Raw genomic sequence first — 22,341 nt, 5'->3', positions numbered from 1 at the left:
TACTCAGGAGGCTGAGATTTGAGGATCACAGTTCACGGCTAGCCTGGGTAAGAAAGTCCATGAGACACTCATCTCTAATTAGCCACAAAAAAAGCCAGAAGTAAAGTTTGGCCCAAGTATTAAGAGTGCTCAGTTTGAGAGGGGCGTGGGGAGTAATCCCCAAGACAGTGCCCTAGCCCTAAATTCAAGCTCCAGGACTGGCAAAAAGCAAACAAAAAACCAACCAACCAACCAACAAACCTAGCTTTTCTACTTACCAACAATGAACAGGCGGATAGAGAAAACAATTTCATTCACAATAACCTCACAAACAATAAAATATCTTAGTATTAATCAAAATGATAAAACCGTGAAAAAAGAAATACATTACACAAAAAGACATACTCATGCATTGGCAGAATATTGTAAAAATGGCCATACTACCAAAAGCAATCTACATGATTCGATACAAAACTCATCAAAATCCCAATGTCATTCTTCACCAAAATAGAAATTTCAATTAAAAAATTTCCTATGTGTGCCAGGCAACAGTGGCTCATGGCTTTATTGTAGAGGCTGAGCTCTGAGGATGCAAGTTTGAAGCCAGTTGGGGCAGGAAAGTCTGTGAGACTCTCATGTCCAATTAAATACCAAAAAAGCCAGAAGCAAAACTGTGGCTCAAGTAGTAGAGTGCCATCTAGCCTTGAACTCAGGGAACTGTCCAGGCCCTGAATTCAAGTCCAAGGACCAGTGCAAAACAAGAGTAAGAGTAACAACAACAGTAAGTTATATAGAAGGAAGAGAACGGGGGGGGGGGGAGTAACACTGTCCAGAGAAAAAATGTACTCTTTACCTTACTTATGTAACTATAACCCCAATTTGTACATCACCTTTGTAATAATAATAAAAAATTAAATGGAAGCATTAACAGCCCCCTAATAACAAAAGTAATTCTGAATAAAAAGAACAATACTGGAGGCACCATAATACCAGGCATCAAATTGTATTACAGAGCCAGAGTAACAAAAACAGCTAGGTACTAGCATTAAAACAGACATGAAAGCCAACAGTACAGAACAGAAGATCCAGAAATAAAATCACAGCCATGTACATACTGATAAAGGAGGCAAAAACATACTAGAGAAAAGTCAACCTCTTCAATCAACAATACTAGGGAAACTGGTTATCTACTTAAGGAAACTGAAACTTGACCCCTATTTTTCACCTATTCAAGTATCATCTCCAAATGGATTCAAGAATTCAAAAGACAGATCTGGAACTTCAAATCTATTACAAGAAAACAGGGAAAATCCTAGATGTCATAGGAACAAGTAATTACTCCAATTCCCCAGAAAATAAGAACTAGAATTGACCAATAAACCTGCATCAAAGTTTTGCTGCTGCAAAAGATAGAATTACCAGAGACAAAAGACAACCCATGAAATGGGAGAAAATCTTTGCAGCTATTCCACAGATAAATGACAAATAACTACAATCTATAAAGAGCTCAGGCAGTGGCATTGAGCTGAAGGGCTTAGGGATAATAGCCAGGCCCAGAGTTCAAGTCCCACAACTGACCAAAAAAAAAAAAAAAAAAGCTCAAAAAATTAAAACAGCCAAAGAACAATTAATCCCAATAATAAATGGGCAACAGGCCAGGCACTGGTGGCTCACACCTATAATCCTAGCTACTCAGGAGGTTGAGATCTGAGGATCACGGTTCAAAGCCAACCCAGCATAAAAAGTCCATGAGACTCTTATCTCTAATTAACCATCAGAAAAACAGAAGTAGAGCTGTCGCTCAAGTGGTAGAGAGGTAGCCTTCAGCTGAAATGCTCAGGGAAAGCGCCCTAGCCCAGAGTTCAAGCCCCACAACTGACCAAAAAAAAAAAAAAAAAGGAGGGGGGAGGGCACAGAACTGAACAGTTCTCAGACAATATATGCAATAAAAGAAATGTAAACCAAAAGAAAATAAGCAACAAGAAATGTGAGGATCAAAGGGCAATATAAACTGGCATAAACACTATGAAAATCACTTTTGAAGGTTTCTCAAAAAACTAAACTAGACCTACTTTCTAACCTTGTTATATAAATCAATTAGTATCCAAGGAATACATCAGGATACCTATGTTTATTTCAGCACTGTTGATAATAGTGAAGGACAGATTCTGTCAAGGTATCCAACAACAGATGAAGAAGACACACAAACACATACATACACATACACACCATGGAATATCACACAGTTATAAAGACAAGTGAAATGGCATTCGCAGGAAAATCAATGGCATTGGAGAACATACTGTTAAGCCAGATAAGCCAAGCCCAAAAAAACAAATATCATATGCTTTCACTAACATGTAGAAGGTAACCTAAAATAAAGGCATGTGTATGTAATCATATACAAAGATCATGATTCTAACTATGAGACTTTTTAGGAGGAGGGGGGGCGGGGGAGAAGATAAAAGGTAAACACTTTAAAATGAAGTCTAAATGGAGAGTTTCAAGGAAAGTTGTTGATCCATAGGGGCATACGCAAGGGTAGAGAGGGAGAAAGCAATTGAGATCCTTGTTCTGACCAAGTATAAGCACATCAGAAGAGCCTCTTGGTACAATTAAAACATACTATAAAAAATAACATTTTTAAAAATCAAGGACACAAAGTGGGGTAGGCTCTGTTGAAGGAATAGGTGCCAGCAGGAATGAGGAGAGTTAATGAAGAGGATGTAGTAGGATGAAAATGGTCTAAACGGTTTGTTTGCATAACAAGGAAACTTGTTGAAATTGTTTTGGCAAGGGATAAAGACAGGAAGACTACTAGAAAAGAATGGTGATAGAGATGTGGTTGGTCAAGATACACTGTATTCACATGTGGAAATGTTGCAACCAAACTTCCTCTGCACTACTAATCTGTCCTAGCTAATAATGGCAAAAAAAAATAATGTTATGTACTCCAAAATGATTCCAAGAATGCTACTGTTATTTATTTACTTATAAACTTGTTTTTTAGACTGTCCCTCTTTTTTTTTTCTTTTGGTGGGTCATGGGACTTGAACTCGCCTAGGCACTGTCCTTGAGCTCTTCAGCTCAAGGCTACTACTCCACCCTTGAGCAAAGTCCCACTTCAGTTTTCTAGAGGTTAAGTGGAGATAAGAGACTCAGGTCCATGGGCCAGGAGTTTGGCCTAGTGATGAGTGCCTGCCTAGCATGCACGAAGACCCGGGTTCAATTCCTCAGCACCCCATACTTAGAAAAAAGCCGGAAGTGGTGCTGAGGCTCAAGTGGTAGAGCTCTAGCCTTGAGGAAGTCCAAGGACAGTGCTCAGGCCCTGAGCTCAAACCCAGGACTGGTGCAAAAAAAAAAGTCTCAGGTCCTTTTTGTACCTGGGCTGGCTTTGAACCTTGATCCTCAGATCTCAGCCTCCTGACTAGCTAGGATTACAGGCGTGAATTACCCTGCCCAGCTCTACCTCTCTTTATGGTTCTGTTTTCTCCACTTTTCTAAAAGCTAGTATGTATACTTGCTAATGACACCTTCTTCCTCCCACTTTTCTGTTTACACAATCCCTGAAGACCAGAAAATTGTATCAATGTATAAAGTTTTTTGGGCCTACAAAAAGGCTGCATGTGATGGCTTGAGAATGCAAGCACAAAAACATCTATAATAAATACTTTTTATGCAGTGATAGCATAATTAAAACAAAACAAAACACATTTCAAGAAGGGAAAGATGGCACACCTGAATGACTCAGCCCAGGAAAAAACAAAGATAGGTGGAGCTAAAAAACAAACATAGCTCAAATGCCTAGTCAACACCACTAGTAATGTGTTAACATTTAAAGTACATAGAACACAATTCATTTCTCTTGACTTTCCACCCTTTCACTAATCTGCTCCTCCTGAACCCCCTATTTGGTCCAATCTACATCAGTTTAAAAGAAAAAGCTAAAAAGTTTCTCTAAACAAAAGACAATTATCAGAACCAAGAAACAACCCACAAAATGGAAGAAAATCTTTGCAGCTATTCAACAGATACAGGATTAATATCTAAATCTACAAAGGGCTCAAAAGATTAAACCACCAAAGAACACATGATAGATAATGGGCAAGTGAACTGAACAGTTCTCAACTGTTCAAATATCTCCTAAGATATATATATTCAACATCCTCAGCCTTTAAGGAAATGGAAACCAAGATTACACTAAGGTTCCATCTCACAAACGTCAAATGGCAATTATTAAGAACACAAGAGACACACATACATATACACACACACAGTGCTGGTAAGAATAGGAGACATATGTATGTGAATTAATGCACCTTTTATCTGGCAAATATCATGTAACCCTTTTATTAATTACAATAAAAAATTTCAAAAAAAAGAATAGGAGATATAAATCATCCCGTGCCCTCCATATATCTGAAGGAGACTATATCAATACATAAGAAAGATACCCACATACCCATGTTTATCACAGCACTTTTCATAATAACCAAACTGTAGAGTCAGCCAAAATGTTCAACAGCCAATGAATGGATAAAGAAAATACACACACACACACACACACACACACACACACACACACACTCTTACCTATAAACCCTGGAAGAGACAACACTGTCCCTAGCCAAGTTATCTTTGTACATTTCCAAAGACTCAAAAATGCTACAAACTTATAAAAACAAACCTACAAAAAATTTTGTATATAACTACCACAGGCACCTATAATATTTATAGCAGTATTTTTAACAGCAAAAAACAAAGAAAACACAAATTTGTAACAAGAGTGAAATAAACTGTAGTATATTTACAAAATGGAATTATTACAGACATGAAAGAACTTAAGTATATCAATATAAATAAAAGCCCATAAGACAGACAGGTGGCTCTTGCCTGTAATCCTAGCTACTCAGGAGGGTGAGATCTGAGGATCAAGGTTCAAAGCCAACTCAGGCACAAAAGGACCTGAGACTCTTATCTCCAATTAACCTCTAAAAAAAGTGAAGTGGGGCTTAGCACAAGGGTAGGGTAGTAGGAGCTATAGAGCTCCTGGGGCAACGAGGCCCAAGGGTAGGGCGGAAGCCTTGAGCTGAAGAGCCTCAAGGACAGTGCCCAGGCTCAGTTCAAGCCCCATGACCAACCAAAAAAAAAAAAAAAAAAGCCCATAATTATGTTGAGTAAAAAACAATTTCAGTAATATAAATGTGTAATTTATGAGTGTGCATATGTAAATATATTTCACATATATGTTCACAGAGCTGAAAAGTAGGAAAACTAATATATATAGTAACATACATATTATTAAAGGGAAAATATTAGTGTGGCAAAAGTGAAAGAAAAAGGAGTAATATCAAATTTAGGATGGTCATTATCTCTGCAGAGGAAAGGACTGTGCAGATTTAAGACTACCATTACATTTCTTAGAGGACTGGGAAAGATTTGTAGTATTACTATTTAAAATGTATTTCTTGGGCTGGGAGTTTGGCCTAGTGGTACAGTGCTTGCCTAGCATGCACGAAGACCCGGGTTCGATTCCTCGGTACCACATACGTAGCAAAAAGCCAGAAGTAGTGCTGTGGCTCAAGAGGTAGAGCCCTAACCTTGAGAAAATCCAGGGACAGTGCTCAGGCCCTGAGTCCAAGTCCAGGACTGGCAAAAAAAAATAGAAAAATAAAAAATAAAATGTATGTCTTTAGGGGCCAGGAGCATGGCCTAGTGGTAGAGTGCTTGCTTAGGATGCATGAAGCCCTGGGTTCCAGTCCTTGGTACCACATAAACAGAAAAGGCTAGAAGTGGTGCTGTGGCTCAAGTGGTAGAGCACTAGCTTCCAAAAAGCCCAAGGACAGTACTCAGGTAAGGAGCTCATGCCAAAAGACTGGCAAAAAAAAAAAAAAAAAAAAAAAAAAGGACATCTTGTTACACAAACACACTGTATATAGGACAGCTTGTAGAATAAAAAATTCTATTTTAATCTGAAGCAAACACAGTTAAATAGTAAAGTTTTTTAAAATCTGGTTATGATTATTTTATCACCTTTTAAATAATCAGAATATACAACTAAAGAATTTAGAGTAAAGCATTACAAAATTACATTTTGAAATTTAAGGGAACTGTATTACAAACCTTGAAAGGGTTATTTTGTTTTGTTATACTGGGATTGCATTTCAAAACCTATCACTTGGGAAAGGGTAGAAGGATATAGGAAGATTATGCTACTTTAAGGTAAAAAAAATAGGCTGGAATTATAGCTCAAGTGGTAGAGCACCTGCCAAGCAAGATCAAGGCCTTTAACTCAAATCTCAATACTACCAAAAACAGAAGACTGTTTTATGTTTCAGAAAAAAATAGCATAAGCAATCTAAAGATTTCATTTCCTAACAATTCAATTATACTAAGTATATAACTTATAAAAATTTTATTTAATAGTGCTGAAACATACAACAAAATAGACACATTCTAAATGTTCTGCTTAGCAAGTAAAAATACTTAATTTTCAGAATAGATTTACTCTATAATGATGCTTACTGAGTTTATAGGTAAAATATTTTTTCAAGACTGCCAAAGCAAGATAATAAAGGTTTGATGAATTCTTTCACATGGATAGTTTCTGAAAATATTGATGTCATTCCATGAGTAATGGATAAACATCCATCACCTTAGGGATATATATACTGGTTATGTCAGACTTCAACTAATCTAACCCAACTATTTACTAAAAACTGACAATACCTTCATTAAAAATTCAATTGTCAGGCCAGTAGTTTAGCCTAGTGGTAGAGTGCTTGCCTAGCATGCACAAAGACTCGGGTTTGAATCCTCAGTACCACATACATAGAAAAAGCCAAAAATGGTGCTATGGCTCAAGTGGTAAAGCTCTAGCCTTGAGAAAGCCTCAGGACAGCATCCAGACCCTGAGTTCAAGGGCCAGGACTGACAAAGAAAAAATAATTCAATTTTCACCCTTTTGAGATGTATATATCAGCAAACTAATAACAATCTAAAAACTACAAAAATAAAATTATTTTCAGTTAATAATTATCATGTGAATATGCTTATTAAGCACTTTCTACAAGAGAGGAAACAGTCTGGAAAACAGACTTGAAAAGCCAAGTCAGTGACAGTGTTGTTACTTGTCAGTAGATGAGTAAACACTTGAGGAAGAAAATGTTAGGAAAGCCTACATTTAGGTTCTCATCTCAGTATGATGAGAGGTGGGTAGTTAATTATCATATTGTGTTGACTTTTAAATCAGTGAGTCAAATGCCTAGAAGAAGAGCCTGTATAAACGATGAGCAGCAACTAGGACAATCAGAGAAGATTCCAAAGGGATGCAAAAACAGGTCTGGAGACATTCGACAGACAATTAGAAGCAACTATCCCAAAGTAATGAACATAATCCACCAGCTTGCCTGGGAACTACTCACCTTTTAGGACTTAAACTCTAGGTCTGAGCGCTATCCCTGAGCTTCTTTCACTCAAGGCAAGCACTTTATCACTTAAACCACAGTTCCACTTCTGGCTTTTTCTGAGTAGTTTTCTGGAAATAAGAGTCTCACAAACTTTCTAACTTTCCTGCCCAGGCTGGCTTCGATCCTTAATCCTCAGATCTTAGCCTTCTTAGCAGCTAAGATTACAGGTATGAGACACCGATATCCAGCTTTACCCACTTTCTTGGCAACATGTGTCATGTATCTTTAGGATTAAGTTTACAAGGCTCTGTGTGTTTTTATAATTTAGCAATAAGAAAATGAGAATTAAACAGAAATAAAATATATACCATTTGCTAATACTACCAGAAATATTGTAGGAAATCTTAAGACATTTAGGACATTTTAACCAGCATGAGAAATCAAGGCAGAAATGTTTTTATATTTTAGTAAGAGATAACTATTCAAAGGCTGTCATATCACCACACACGGTGATTAGTTAAGGAATACCTTTTACAGGTGAAATGATAACCTATTAAGTCCAAAGAAGTAAATCAAGGTGATATCTAAAGGATTAAACGACTGACAGGATTTGATATAGCATGCAAGGAGGAAAGTGATATAGGTTAACATGGACATTCTACCTGAAACAATGTGGTAAAGAAGTGGGTCTGGCATATGTCTCACTCAGGATTTAGATTGTCAGCTACAGAATCATGAGTGTATGCTCTGACATAGATAAGAAAACACAAACAGTGGCTGGGAGTTTGGCCTAGTGGTAGAGTGCTTGCCTAGCATGCATGAAGACCTGGGTTTGATTCCTCAGTCTCACATACATAGAAAAAAAAAAAAGCTGGTAGTGGTGCTGAGGCTCAAGTGGTAGAGCTCTAGCCTTGAGAAAGTCCAAGGACAGTGCTCAGGCCCTGAGCTCAAGCCCAGGACTGGCAAAAAAAAAAAAAAAAAAAAAAAAAAAAAAGAAAACACAAACACTATGAAGCTGATGCCCATAACAGACATTTAAAGACCTCACATTTCTTCCACTACTGAATCTCTAGCACCAAAATGCCTGAAATTCATTCACCACCCTTCCAGAAAGCAGACAGTAAGGAAATTAACACAACATAAGAGCAAAGGTTCTGTAACCAAACTGTGAAACAAAGTTAAAACAGAGTATTATTGAGTCTTCAAGATGAAGGAGATCCTGACATGTGCTACAACGTGAATGAGTCCCGAGATATTATGCCTATGTCAAGTGAAATTAAGCAGTTACTGTATGATTACACTGACATGAGACATTTATAAACCAAGATTGGTTGCCAAGACTAGGAAAAGAGGTGGATATTGTTTGATGAGTATAGTTTGTTTTACACGAATAAGATTTCTGAAGATGGATAAAAAATATTGTGAATGTATTTAATATCACTAAATTGTATATTTTAAACATGGTTAAGATGATGCCAGATGCTAGTGACTCATGCCTATAATCTTAGCTACTCAGAAGGCTGAGAGGGGCCAGGAGTGTGGCCTAGTGGTAGAATGCTTGCCTAGCACGCACGAAGTCCTGGGTTTGATTCCTTGGTACCGCATACACAGAAAAAGCTGGAAATGGTGTTGTGGCTCAAGTGGTAGAGTGCTAGCCTTGAGAAAGCTCAAAGACAGTGCCCAGGCCTTGAGTTTAAGTCCCAGGACTAGCAAAAAAAAAAAAAAAGGAAGAAAGCGATGGCTGAGAGGGTCAAAGTTCAAAGCCAGCCCAGGCAGAAAAAGGGTCATGAGTGTTCATCTCCAAAATAGCCACCAAAAAGCTGTGTTGGAGGCATAGCTCAAATGGGAGAATGCTAGCTCATTACACTGCTTATGCAATCTCACAGTCAATTCATAAGGAGTACAGAGGAGGGGGAAAGCTGAATTGTATATACCATGGAAACACAATCAGAAAAACCTAGACCCTAGGAAACTCTTTGGTCAAATGGGCACAACTTTACAACAAATTGAGATGGGAAGAGAGAAAAGGGAGGAGGAAGAATCAGCAGGTTAAAGGATAAAAGACCAATAAAAATGCATACAAAAACACATCTGTAATCTCAGCTCAAGAGACTGAGATGTGATCATCACACAGTTTGAAATTACCCTAGATAGAAAAGTCCAAGAAACTACATCTAACTAGCTTAAAAAAAGCTTGACTGGAGATATGGCTCAAGTGGTAGAGAGCTAGCTGTGAGCAAAACTGAGCAAGAGGCCTTAAATCAAGGCCCTGTATTAGCAAACTCACCACCACCACCACACACAAAAAAAAAGTTTTTAAAAAAGCGACCACGCCCAGGCCCAGAGTTCAAGTCCCACAATGGACAAAAACAAACCAAAAGTAAACAAAAAAAACTAGACCCTATCTTCAAAATAAGCAAACCAAAAGGAGCTGACAATGTGAATGAAGCAGTACAATGCCTACCTAACAAACATAAAGCACTGAGTTCCAACCTAAATAATCACCAAAACACATGCACACATGCATACAGTTAAGTTATATTCAGATATGCATATATACATACATATATACATGCATATATATCTGGGCCTAAGCACTGTTTCTGAGCTTTTTTTTTACTCAAGGCTAATATACTACCACTAGAGTCACAGCACCACTTCTTGGCTTTCCTTTTGGTGACTAATTGGAGGTGAGAGTCTCATGGACTTTCCTGCCCCAGTTGGCTTTGAACCACGATCCTCAGACCTCAGCTTCTTGAGTAGATAGAATTATAGGCATTAAGAAATATAATCTTTTGTGTTTAGGCAGATACCAATTACTTTTATGTATTTATGCAAATATTTCACAATTTTAAAATATTCAAGAGTAAAAATATATATATAAAACAAATTCTGTGTTGAAATTTGAATCTCATCCCAAAGATCTCTCATTATATATACATATATCTTCTAATCAAAACACTATTGGTCCCAAGCACTTTGGATAAATTATATTCATCACATACAATGAATAACTCATCTATTCACGCATTTGATAATTGTTATATCAATATGATGATTTGGAATAATTCTTTACTAAATATATTTTGTCAAAACATATAAGACAATATATACAACAAGGAAGGGCTGTGGTAAGTTTTACCAAACAAGGGAGAAATTAAGTCAATTGTCCTATTTTTGTATATAGGATCTTACTATTTAACCCAGGCTGGACTCAAATTTTGAATCTCCTCACCTCACCAGGCACTGATAGATAGAGACACCTACAGGCACCAGGCACATACCACTATGCCAAGGTTCTGTAATCTCTTTCAGAAGACAGAAGCAAAAGAATACTTTTTAACACATTCCATGAGACCAGCATTACCCTCATACCCAAAACAGCTCAAGACTGCCAAAATAAAGATATTATAGACTGTCTCATGATCATATCATGCAGAAAAAGCATTTATAACAAGCCATTTCAGCCCAATATGGACAACAAGACAAAACTATGTCAAAAAAAAAAGTCTATGGCCATACCACCCTGAAGGAGCCCGATCTCATAAAAAAATAAATAAAAAAGCATTTGATAAAATCCAACACCCATTCATGAAAATAATCAAAGAAAACTATCCATAAAGGAGAAATTTTCTCAACCAGACTATGTCTACTAAACGCTACAACTAACAACAAACTTAAATGGTGAAAAAATACTCTTCAGTTACATAGGAACAAGGCAAAGATGCACTTTTCATCACTCCTTTTCAACATCATATTGTAAAGCTGAGCTAATAAAGTTAAGAAAAGAATGACCAGGAGCGTGGCCTAATGGTAGAGTGTTTGCCTAGCATGCATAAAACCCTGGGTATGATTCCTCAGTACCACATACACAGAAAATGCCGGAAATGGCACCGTGGCTCACGTGGTAGAGCTCTAGCCTTGAGGAAAGCCCAAGGACAGTGCCCCGGCCCTGAGTTCAAGCCCCAGGACTGACAAAAAGAAGGAAGGAAGGAAGGAAGGAAGGAAGGAAGGAAGGAAGGAAGGAAGGAAGGAAGGAAGGAAGGAAGGAAGGAAGGAAGGGAGGGAGGGAGGGAGGGAGGGAGGGAGGGAGGGAGGGAGGGAGGGAGGGAGGGAGGGAGGGAGGGAGGGAGGGGCAGGGCAGGGCAGGGCAGGGAAGGGAAGGAAGGAAGGAAGGAAGGAAGGAAGGAAGGAAAGGAAGGAAAGGAAGGAAGGAAGAGGGCCGGGTATGGTGGCTTACCACCTTTGTAATGCTTTTGTAAATTTTTCAGCACTGTAAAAAGAATAGCTTGTTACCGACATCAAATCCATTATATGTGTTGTCTTAAATATAGTATTGCAACTTGGGAGGGAGGGAGGGAGGGAGAGAAGGAGGGAGCGAGCGAGCAAGCTGAGAATGGTATCTCAAACCTGTAATAGCTACCTGGAAGACAGAGATAAGGGATTGAAATTGGAAGTTGTACATAAAAGGCTGAGACTCACTGGGTGCTGGTGGCTTAAGTCTGTAATCCTAGCTACTCAGGAGGCTGAGATCTGAGGATTGTGGTTGAAAGCTTGTCCAAGCACAGGAAGTCCATGAGACTTTTTTTTTTTTAAGTGGGTCATGGGGCTTGAATTCTGTGACTGAGCGCTGTCCCTGAGCGCTACAGCTCATGGCTACCACCCATTCATTGAGCCAAGCCCCACTTCCCATTTTCTAAAAGTTAACTGATCCTCAGATCTTACCCTCCGGGTTAGCTAGGATTACAGGTGTGAGCCACTGCCCCCAGCTCCATGAGACTCTTATCTCTAATGAACCACAGAAAATAGAAAGTGGCACTGTGGCTCAGAGTGGTAAAGTGCTAACCTTGCGCTGAAGAGCTCAGGTACAGAGTCCAGACCCAGAGTTCAAGCACCATGACCAAACAAACAAACAAACAGTTGAGACTCCGATAGTGTGTGACTGCTATCCCAGCAATATGGAAAAAGCACAGGTAGAAGGATAGCAGTGTAGTCCATCTGAGCATAAAAGGAGACTTTACCATGGAGTGCAGTTGCTCACGTCTGTGATCCTAGCTACTCAGGAGACTGAGATCTGAGGATCACAGTTCAAAGCCAGCCAGGGCACTAAAAAGTCCATGAGATTCTTATCTCCAATTAGTCACCAGAAAACCAGAAGTGGCACTGTAGCTCAAGGGGTAAATAGGGCAGTAGCCTTGGGCTGAAGAGACCTTACCTCAAAAATAACCAAGGCAGGGCCAGGAGTTTGGCCTAGTGATAGAGTGCTTGCCTATCATGCACAAAGACCCGGGTTCGATTCCTTTGTACCACATACATAGAAAAAAGTCAGAAGTGGTGCTGTGGCTCAAGTGGTAGAACTCTAGCCTTGAGAAAGCCTAAGGACAGTACTCAGGCCCTGAGTTCAAGCCCCAGGACTAGCAAAATAAATAAATAAATAAATAACCAACTAACCAAAGCGAACGGGCTAGAGGTATGATGATTTGACTATTTTCTTTTTCTTTTTTTTGGGGGGGGGAGGTGTTGGTCATGGGGCTTGATCTGTGGGCTTGGGTGCTGCCCCTGAGTTCTTCAGCTCAAGGCTACTGCCCTATCTCTGGAGTCACAGTGCCACTTTGTATTTTCTGGAGGTTAATTGGAGATAAGATACTCACCAACTTTAATGCCCGGATTGACTTTGAACCGTGATCCTTAGATTTCAGCTCTTCAACTCAAGTCTACTGCCCTACCCTTGAGCCACAGCACCACTTCTGATTTTCAAGTGGTTAATTGGACATCAGTCTCACAGACTTTAGTGCCTAGGCTGGCTTTAAACCACGATCCTCAGATCACAGCCTCCTGAGTAGGTAGGACTACAGGCGTGAGCCACCACGCCCAGCTGCATTTTATTCTTAATACAATTCAATCCTAATATATTCAACACTTCATATACTAACATTTTAACAACTGTAAAGTCAGAATGCATCTTAAAATTAGTATTGCATCATTTAATTGGCATTTTTCATCATTCATAAAATAAGGTGAATTATAAAGATAAATGCATTTTAGATTTGATGAAATACACTCAACAGCATAACTTAATTTCAAAAACATGTGAGTTTGCCAATACTATCAGCTAAATGTTTTTCATATGCATACTTAGATGTAATGTGAGGGTTTCATTAGCAGACTGACTTCTATATGATTCACCACATTTATCTTGTGTATCTCTTACTTAGACATTCTTCTTCCTAACTACACTTAGACATGATGGCACTTGAATATATATGTGAAAAACCTCCTGTGCACAACCTTTGGGTATACAAGCAGCTGTCTTAATTGCCTTCATACTTCTTAAACTCACTTGTAGCACCTCCCAGAAGAACTGCAAAGCTACCAAAAGGCTTTTTTGGATACCTAAACAAATATAGTTCATTTCAAAATCGTTCTAGTTTTAAGTTACAAAGACTGGCTTTGATTCAGTATATTCTCACAAAAATTTTTTAAATCTGAGATGGGCAAGTGGCTGACGCCTGTAATCCTAGCTACTCAGGAGGCTGAGATATGAGGATCATGGTTCAAAACCAGCCCGGGCACTAAAGTCCATGAGCCTCTTACCTCCAATTAACCACTCAAAAACCAGAAGTAGCACTGTGGCTCAAGGGGTAGAGCAGTAGGCTTGAGCTGAACAGAGCTCAGGGACAGCACCCAGACCCAGAGTTCAAGCCCCACGACTGACCAAAAAAAATTTTTTTTAATCTGTCAATTCCCCTTTTTATTCTCCCTTTCAGACATTTCTTTGCTCCTATTAAAAGTTTACTGATCCAATTTACAATAAGCTATGACATTAAAGGTTTATTTCTAATAACTAGGGTTTAAACTCAATCTTGTGCTTCTTAGGCAAGTGTTCTACTACTTGAGCCACACTCTAGCCCCTCCTTGCTTTATTTATTTATTTACTTCTGATTGGGGTAAGCCTTGGACGGGAATTTACATGCCTTCCAAGTAGCTAGGATTAAAGATATAAACCACTAAGCCTGGCTTATTCTTTGAGATTGGGTCTCATTAACTTTTTGCCCACGCTGTCCTCGAACCATAATTTTCCTGTCTCTACTTCCCAAGCAGCTGTGATTACAGGTGTGACCTATTGTACCCAACCAAATTTAAATTTTCTATTCTAGAAGCATCATGTCTTCTCTTTGAGGATGTCAACTCTGTCCATTCCTGCTTCAACAATTTAAAAACAGGATGTTTTTGAAAGTTATATTTCTGCAGATAAGAAACAATTGAGTCAGGGCTCATGCCTGCAATTCTAGCTACCCAAGAGGCTGACATCTGAAGATCTCAGTTCAAAGCCAGCACAGGCAAGCAAGTCCCCAAGACTCATCTCCAATTAACCACCAAAAAGCTGGAAATGGAGCTGTGGCTCAAGTGGTAAACCACTAGCCGAGAGCAAAAATGTTCAGGGAGGCTGGGAGTTTGGCCTAGTGGTTAAAGTGCTTGCCTAGCATGCACGAAGACCCGGTTCAATCCCTTGGTACCACATACATAGAAAAAAGCCGGAAGTGGTGCTGAGGCTCAAGTGGTAGAGTTCTAACCATGAGAAAGCTCAAGGATAGTGCTCAGGCCCTGAGCTCAAGCCCAGGACTGGCAAAAAAAAAAAAAAAAAAAAAAATGTTCAGGGATAGTGCCCTGGCCCTGAATTCAAGCCCTAGGACTACCAATTTTTTTTTTTCTAAGTTTGAAGTTTGAATTTCTAAGTTGAAAGACAGATATAAACTATTATTAAAGTTAACACTGAATAACAATATAATTTTCTTAATAAGCCTGTGACATTATTACAGTCATGTTGAATTTTAGATTTGCAGTCAGAATATTTTATTCTACTCATTTGACTTCATATTATTTATTTAGTGCCAGTCCTGGGCTTGAGCTCAAGGTCTGAGCACTGTTCTTGGACTTTCTCAAGGCTAGAGCTCTACCACTTGAGCCTCAGCACTGCTTACGGCTTTTTTCTATGTATGTGGTACCGAGGAATCGAACCCAGGTCTTTGTGCATGCTAGGCAAGCACTCTACCACTAGGCCAAACTCCCGGCCCCAACTTCATTTTTAAAGAGAATAATTTTCACAGGACACTGGTGGCTCATACCTGTAATCCTTGCTACTCAGAGGCTGAGATCTGAGGATCCCGGTTCAAAGCCAGCCCAGACACGAAAAGTTCATTGAGTTTCTTATCTCTAATTAACTACCAGAAAACCAGAAGTGGCACTGTGGCTCAAAGCACTTGAGCGAACAGTTTAAGAGACAGCACCCAGGCCCAGAGTTCAAGCCCCACTACTGACAAAAAGAGATCAAGAGAACAATTTTCTCCTCTGATTTGACAACCGTCTTCTCCTATAATGGTTAGGAAACTACTCAGGTTTTTTTTTTAATTACTTAACTCCCCACCCTCCCCACCCCACCCCCCACCATTTTACTGATATCATTAATTGCAATGAAAAAAGTCAAGGGCAAGAATGTAGCTTAGTAGCTGAGTGCTTGCCTAGCATGCATGCCATATACACAGAAAAAGCTGGAAGTGACACAGTGGCTCAAATGGTAGAGCATTAGCCTTGAGCAAAAGAAGCTCAAGGCAGTGCCCAAGCCCTCAGTTTAAGCCTGAGAACTGGAAAAAAAGAAAAAAGAAAAAAAAAAGTCAGAAGTCTAGTTAACTTCTGACAAGTTGGTTGTCTCTCAGGTGGCAGAAAGCCAGCCTTGAGTGAAAAAGCCAAGTAAGAGAGGCCCTTAATTCAAGTCCCAGCCCCCCCTGGCACACATGCACAGGTATACACACAATACAATGCTGTGGAATTAAAGTTAAAAAACTGAGAAGAAGAAAAACAAAATGAGAAGCAATTGTAAGAATTTTTCTTTCTTTGCCAGCCCTGGGGCTTGAACTCAAGGCTTGGGTACTGTTCTTGGGCTTTCTCAAGGCTAGCACTTCACCACTTGAGTCACAGCACCAGTTCCAGCTTTACTGGATATGTGGTACAGAGGACTGGAACCCAGGGCTTCATGCATGCTAGGTGAGCACTCTACCACTAGGCCATACTCCAGGTCCAACTCGTAAGAATTTCTTTTAACTCCCTTAAGCTTAGACCCTAGATCTGTAGTATTTGAACCTTAACAGGTTCAATCACCTAATATAAACTAATGGTTAGTCTGTAGCAGGTAGAGGAGGCAAGGCATATTTAAATGTGATATTCCATCCAAATTCCTTATTTTTTCTCCTATTTCTTTACATCATAGCCCTTCAAATACCGTACCTGCAATATACAGGCAGGAAGTATTCCAAATACAGTTCAGATTCTTCAACATGCTATTATTCTACTTTTCAAACTCTCTTATTTGATCCTTGCATAAATTAGACCAAAATGCAGCCTATATAGGTAAGATCTCTAAATTATACTTTTAAAGTTTTCAGCATAATCTTCAGCCCTGATCTAGCATATTCCCTGGCCACCACCCAGATGGTGTTAAAGTTACTTTGGAACCCATCATTGACACAGTAAAGACAATTTAAGGTACTTGTACTATCCTAGACAGAAGAGTTGAAAAGGGAAGAGATTGACTTGAAATACTTGTCTAAGGAAGGAGATAGAAGGTAATTAATGTAAAAGAATGGTTTATTATATTTGCTGATCTATAGTAGACACTACTGATAGGAATGGATCAAAGAATAAGCAAGACTAAACAAAGGAAATAAATTGTTGAAATTATCATAGATGCCATGAACAAACGAAGCTAAAAGGTAACATTTATATCTAAGATTTTATCAGCCAATAGAAATTACTTAACATTTTTATATAGCTGTCATCCCCATAAATACTTATGCAGCATTATTCCAGATAGGCAAGTGTTTGTGAACTATTATTGCTGTTTAACATATATGAATTTGCTTACTCCTTCCAGATATTCTAGAAGTTACTCTTTACACATATCCAGGTTTAAGGTTTTTCCCCCGTCTCATAGCAGCATTTTATTTTCACCTGAAAATAACCCTGTTTTAGTTTTTCATTACATGTATGTTCCACAGATTACATTAACCATAGCTGTTACAAATTGTTTAAATCATAAGAAATATGACTTCTGACTGACACAAGTAGAAATGCTTCTTTCTTCCCTTTTTCCCCTCCCTCCTTCCTTCCCTCTATCCCTCTTCTTTCCTTCTTCCTTTTCTTTTTATAGTGCCTGGCTGAGAATCAAGCCTTACGACCTTGCCTTTACTAGACAAGTGCTGGCAGCCCCAGAAATGTTATTTTGTTAACTTTCCTTTTTCTTAAATCACAAACAGCCCCATTTTGAGTTTCTCTTCTGATAGAGAAGTTACTTCCTCATCTAGCACTACTATATGAAAAATACTAGAAATGCAGTAGGTAATAACATTGAGAGGTCCCTGAAGACTAGGGATGTGACAAAAGTACCAGAGGTTATGGAACACCAACCTCTTTACTTCCACTGATGGCTACATGAGGAATAAAGCCCTTTGTATCTATCTCCCAGGTTTTCAAGAAAAGCCAAAGAACATTTTCCTTTTGTGAAATCTCTATTTTTATTTTATATTTTTTTGTGGGTCATGGGGCTTGAACTCGGCCTGGGCACTGTCTCTGAACATTTCAGCTCAAGGCTAGCTCCCTACCCCTGGCCTGGGCGTTGTCTCTGTGCTCTTCACACTTGAGCCTCAGCCCCACATCCCATTTTCTAGAGGTTAATTGGAAATAAGAGTCTCAGGTCCTTTTGTGTCCAGGCTGGCTTTCAACCTTGATCCTCAGATCTCAGCCTCCTGAGTAGGTAGGATTACATGTGTGAGACACAGCTCTGCTCAAATCTCTAAAATCTTTAATTGTTTTACAAGCCAGACATAACATGCCTGTAGTTCAAATCCAGCTGACAGACCACTAGCTTGTAATTTCTAGATTTAAAGATCATGGTGGCTCTACTATTCCTGTGTTACCTACTTCTGGGTAATTTATTCCTCTAAGCAGAGACACTTCAAGTCTTTTCCTATTATACACAATTCAGAAATTCAAAGTGAAGAGCCAGTAGTTTGGCTTAGTGGTGGAGTGCTTAGTATTCACGAAGACCTGGGTTCAATTCCTCAGTACCACATACACAGAAAAAAGCTGGAAGTGGTACTCTGGCACAAGTGCTCTCACCTTGAGTAAGTCCAAGGACAGTGGTCAGGCCCTGAGTTCAAGCCCCACAATTGGCAAAAAAAAAAGAAAAAGAAAAAAAAATTCAAAATGAAGCTAAAACATCTACTAACTACAACTGCTATTAAACATCTCTCAATACTAGTGTGAGATGGTAAAAAAAATCATTTTTAATTTTTATCTTGCGAAAAGTAGTCATTTTTATCTAGAGAAGTATGACAATTAGCACTTAGCAACTACAGTGTCCCAGACACACTGCTAAGCATTTTCAACCCTGGAAATCAATGGGTTGGTGACAGATGTCAAAACCAAATTACCTTCACATCCATGCTAAGCATTTTCACACTTACGTGTTCATTTAAGCCAAAATTAGGGAGGGAAGTATGGCTCAGAGATATTTCCCTAGCCCATCATATACAAAATCACAAGTTTAAAAACAAAACAGAATATAAAGTCAATTACCCATTTTACAGATAATTTCACAGAGTTCCATTTTTGCTTTTTAACACTGTGTCTCAAGCCTATAATCCTAGCTACCTGAGAGGAAGGTATGGGTGGACTGTGGTTCAAAGCCAGTTTTGGCACAGAAGGTTCTCAAGACTTTATCTCAAATAATGGCTGGAAACAGTGACTTGAGCCTGTCTTCCCCAGCAATATGAGGAAGCACAGTAGGAAGGCTGCAGCCCAGGTCAGTCCAGGTAATAAAGTAACACCCTACCTTGGAACTAACCAGGGCCAATAAAGAGCTGGGCAATTGGGGTTCAAATGTCACAACACCTGGCTGACAACAATGAAGCCCTGAGTTAACCCTCCTGCCACCAAAAACTGTTTGTGCACTTTACATATAATGCAGAGCATAATCTTAAATAAAAAAAAGAAAATGTCTCAAATTATGTGCACAAATGTATCTCAAATCTATCAAGTAATGATTTTAAGCCAAAACAATAGCAAACATGCTTAGTATTAAGTTATGTTATAGATTCAAAATTTTATGATGTAACTCAGATTTATCCCATTATATCTATTTGATTTTTTCTTTCTTTTTTCTTTTCTTTGCCAGTCCTGAGGCCTGAGCACTACCCTCGGGCTTTCTCAAGGCTAACAATTCTACCACTTGAGCCTAACCACCACTTCCAGCTTTTTCTATTTATGTCATACTGAGGAATCAAACTCAGGCCTTTGTGCATACTAGGCAAGCACTTTACCAGCAGGCCAAACTCCCAGCCCCTCTATTTGATTTTTAAACATACATCCTGGGTTGTTTTTTTTGTTTTTGTTTTTTGTCTTGGGGGGTTTCTTTTTGCCAGTCGTGGGGCTTCAACTCAGAGCCTGAGCATTGTCCTTGGGCTTTTCTCAAGGCTAGAGCTCTACTACTTGAGCCACAGCATCATTTCTGGCTTTTTTTTCTATCTTTGTGTTACCGAGGAATTGAACTCAGGTCTCTGTGCATGCTAGGCAAGCACTCTACCACTAGGCCAAACTCCCTGCTCCCTAAACATGTATCCTCGTAATGATTTCAACTAAAATATTCAACAGCACAAAACTTGAATTCTCATCTCCTTCAAATACCTTCTAGCTCCAGGCACTGGTAGCTCACATCTGTCATCTTAGCTACTCAGGAAGCTGAGATCTGAGGATCTCGGTTGAAAGCAAGCCTTGGCAGGAAAGCTCATGAGACCTCCAATGAACCACTAAAAAACCAGAAGTGATGCTGTGGCTCAAAGTGACAGAGTGCTAGCCTTGAGAGGAAGAGAGAGAGAAAAAAAAAAGCTCAGGATACTCTGGTTTCTCTTCAGATCGTATAAATCTTTTACCTTTTACTAAAGATTTCCATGGAGAGGAACAATTCTGAGTCTTAACCCAGTTTTTTGAAGCCTTGCTCTTAGCAGGGCTAAAAAAAAGGGCGGGGGGGGTTGGCTTAGGAACAGCGCAGCTTAGGAACAGTGGCCAGGCCCCAAGTTGAGACCCAGCACCAACCAAAAAGAAAAAGGAAAAAAACAAAAACAAAAATACCTTCTAGTTAAAAGATAATAGGGACTCAATATTCCCTGATCACTGAGAAATGAGTTAAGCATTGGTAAGCACTGTAGATATCACTGATAAGCCTATGTTGTAAGCACCCCCTAAGGACCAGAGTGATTGGACAATGTAACCAACTAAGAGTTGTTAGACCTTTCTGGGGTGCCCTGCTACCTTGAATGAAGTACTGTCTGCCACACAACCAGTCAATTGCATTCACCTCCACAGACACCATGAAAATGCTACACTATAAACAGTTTGGTGGTGCAGAAGCATAATGCTGGTCCCTGAATACACTATCCCAACTAACAACTTCTACGCCATCACAGTTCTTGTCTAACTCTAAATGACACTGCAGCCATTTCCACCCAGGCCAAAGGGGACACATTCACCCTGATGGCCAAACAGAAGATGTATAACTGGTATCAATACAATTCTTCATTTCTTAGACATGCATAATTGGTGTAAACCCCTTTCTAGCTGTTCAACTCACTTAGGAGCCAATCAGGACAACATTCCTGTACTGCAATATTAAGCCAATAAAGGCTTCTCTCAAGCTGTCTTGCCAAGTTTTGATTTTCACAAGAGCAGTTGATTTGCTAACATAGGGAGGGAAGGGAGGAGGGAGGCCAGGTGCCAGTGGCTCACACCTGTAATCCTACCTACTCAGGAGGCTGACAGGTGAGATCGTGATTTAAGCCAGCCAAGCAAGAAAGTCCAATTAACCACTGAAGAGCCAAAAGTGAAGCTGTGGCTCGTGGTAGAGCACTAGCCTCAAGTATCAGTGCCCAGAGCCTAAGTTCAAGCCCAAAGATCAGTATGTGCATATGCATACATGTGTGCAGGCACGTGCACGTGCACGCGCGCGTGCGCACACGCACACACACACACACACACACACACACACATATACACAGCAGCTCCAGAAACAGCATTGACAGTGGACCAGCAGCAGTAAATGCAGCATTGGGCTACCAAGGTAGTTCTGATCTAGAGGCAACAATGGCCATGGTAGCAGCAATCGACTACGGCACCAATAAAGCCCTTATACCTACAGCACTAGCAAGTATGGTGATAGCAGCAGGCTAGTGACAGCAGAGCAAAAGGCAATTCTGAGGCTAAAGCAAGACAGAGGCTAAAATAATGACAGAAGAGAAACCTAGGCCCTGAATGCTGGAAGAGGCCTGAGAAATTTAACAGTCCCCACTATTGTCAAGGACTGAGGATCCCCACTTAACTTTTTCATGGACTGAACCCCAAGCCTGAGAGCTGTAATACCTGTTTGTAGAGCTAAAGCTCCCAGCACCCAGGACCCATATAAGAGCAATAACATTATAGGATGCCTCCAGCTACTATACACTACTACTTATTTCTGCCACTCACAAAGGTTATAAAAACTGTCATGGGCCCAGGATCAATTCCTATTTGGGTAGTGCAAAAGGACCTCAGCCTACTGACCAGTAACATTGCATGACACTGTATATAGATTTCTTGACATGACAGGGAACTACACATCTTTTTAAAATACATACACACTAAGATGCAGAAATTTAGAAGAAAATCCAGTGTGTTATGTGACAATGTTAACTAAGTTAAAGTAAGCTAAGCTCAGAGACACAAACAGTACCTGTTTTCTCTCATATGCGGAAGCTAGACCTAAAATACACTGGGTTATGATATATTATATAGTAATCTAGGCATTCGCACATAGTGAGACCAAAGGAGAGTACTCTCAGGAGAGGAACACAAAAGCACAATGCCTATG

General features: G+C 39.6%; 1 protein-coding gene, 1 long non-coding RNA gene and 1 other non-coding gene across 5 annotated transcripts in view; 2 read left to right on the top strand and 1 right to left on the bottom strand.

The window, feature by feature from the left end:
- Nucleotides 1-22,341, bottom strand: part of LOC150054371 (uncharacterized) — an 86,118-nt gene that overhangs the window by 34,965 nt on the left and 28,812 nt on the right. The window lies entirely within an intron of this gene.
- Nucleotides 1-22,341, top strand: part of LOC150054372 (golgin subfamily A member 2-like) — a 63,124-nt gene that overhangs the window by 13,312 nt on the left and 27,471 nt on the right. The window lies entirely within an intron of this gene.
- Nucleotides 20,334-20,450, top strand: LOC150054373 (U5 spliceosomal RNA). The gene has a single exon (XR_016537987.1). It is a non-coding gene; the product is annotated as a U5 spliceosomal RNA (small nuclear RNA).

Source organism: Megascapheus bottae, chromosome 15 (genome assembly GCF_031878675.1).
Source record: "Megascapheus bottae isolate mThoBot1 chromosome 15, mThoBot2.hap1, whole genome shotgun sequence".
NCBI classification, from domain to species: Eukaryota; Metazoa; Chordata; class Mammalia; order Rodentia; family Geomyidae; genus Megascapheus; species Megascapheus bottae.
This window is presented reverse-complemented; position numbering and strand designations above follow the sequence as displayed.